The sequence below is a fragment of the Austrofundulus limnaeus genome, unplaced genomic scaffold (genome assembly GCF_001266775.1).
Source record: "Austrofundulus limnaeus strain Quisiro unplaced genomic scaffold, Austrofundulus_limnaeus-1.0 Scaffold35, whole genome shotgun sequence".
Taxonomy (NCBI): domain Eukaryota; kingdom Metazoa; phylum Chordata; class Actinopteri; order Cyprinodontiformes; family Rivulidae; genus Austrofundulus; species Austrofundulus limnaeus.
In genome coordinates this window covers 2,468,855-2,470,376 of record NW_013952437.1, presented here as the reverse complement: position 1 = coordinate 2,470,376, position 1,522 = coordinate 2,468,855, and the positions used below count along the sequence as shown (strand labels likewise).

General features: G+C 34.8%; 1 protein-coding gene across 1 annotated transcript in view; it reads right to left on the bottom strand.

The window, feature by feature from the left end:
* The window catches only part of h6pd (hexose-6-phosphate dehydrogenase (glucose 1-dehydrogenase)), a 6,419-nt gene extending 6,283 nt beyond the window's left edge, over positions 1-136 (bottom strand). Inside the window, exon 1 of the mRNA XM_014006222.1 lies at positions 39-136. The gene's annotated coding sequence lies outside the window, so the exon portion shown is untranslated. The remainder of the gene's footprint in view (positions 1-38) is intronic.
* Positions 137-1,522: the final 1,386 nt, after the last annotated feature.

Genomic DNA, 1,522 nt, shown 5'->3' with positions numbered 1-1,522 from the left:
ATATATATATATGTGCATAGATAGAAGACGTAATTTACTTAGCAAAGACTCTGCCCTAAACTCCCCTGACAGAGACCGATCCAGTCCAATCCAGCAATAAATTAATACAAAGGAGGCGTGTGGACTTTTGCTCTGTGCTCTGAGGGCGTTGAACTTCTAGTCTCAGTGCTGTGCTGTTTACTGCTTTCTGGGAAAATCCCACCCACCTATGCATGATTTTGCAAGGAAAGAAAGCCATATATTGAGCAAGTAAAAAAAGAAAAGTTAAATCAAATAAATGYTTTTTGACTGTTTTATTTAAAAGAAAGTGATTAAAGATTCGCCCACTATTTCCACTAACAAATAAGCCTTGACAACCTTGAATCAGCAGAATGTAATTTTTACGCCAATTTAAATAAAATATTGACTGACTTGCACAGATGTCTTTTTCTTTTACTGGCTGATGCCTCCTTTTTCTTACTAACAGAACATTTTTTTCCCAGTTTGACCAGAGGTTGAGTATTGCTGACAGTAGAACAGAATACGACTGATTATATGGCTCAGAGCAACATCTGGAGGCCCAGCAGCTCAGTCATGTTTGCTCAGTAAAAATGCAAACATCAAAGGCTAAAATAACAGTAGCTGAATTTCAATTCTGTCAGGCAACTAATTGTACTTTTTAAAATCTAAATAACACATTTCCCCACATAAATCAATGAAGTCTCTTAGGTCACTATTAATTATTTTGATTTTGACATTACTCTTGTGCAGCTTTAATGTGTTTTTTTCCACACTCAAACATTCTAAAGTCACAAGCTGCCCCAGTTTTGCCTAACCTCAAAGGAATTTAAAAAAAGTATTTTGTCTGTCATGCCACATTTTATGCTGCAAATCGATTCACATTTGTGACAAAGAGAGCTTAAATAATCACGAAGAGACTGTCAGTCAYTGCAAGTACGTATGACACTGTTACAGTAGTGTTTCTTCATTTCAAGGGGTGATTCAAGGGTCCAAGCCAGACCGCATTAACTGAATCAAATCATGAGCAAGAACTGTCTGCAGACTGAGAACTTGGCGTGGTTTATTTGAGTATCTGATAAACACTTGTGCAAGCAGAACTCTTATGAAAAAGACGAAGTCCAGGAAGCACAACTAATATCTTCTCTACCTCAGCTACTTCTACACTGCAAAAACTGTCCATCTAACCAAGTTTTAAAATCTTATATCCAGCCAAAAAGTCTTTTTGATCTTGTTTTGAGACTGATTTACTAAACAATAACTGATTGTGTAAGAATAATCATCTTGTTTTCAGGATGTGTAAGATTATTTGTCTTGTTAGTCTGAAAATTTGACTCAAAATAAGTAAAAAAATATCTGCCAATGGAGTAAGAAAATTTTACTTGGTAAGATTCTTGAAATACTTGATTTGACTCAATTTTTTCTTATTTCAAGTATCATACCAAGTAAAATTTTCTTACTCCATTGGCAGAAATGTTTGACTTAATTTGAGTCAAATTTTCAGACTAACAAGACAAATAATCTT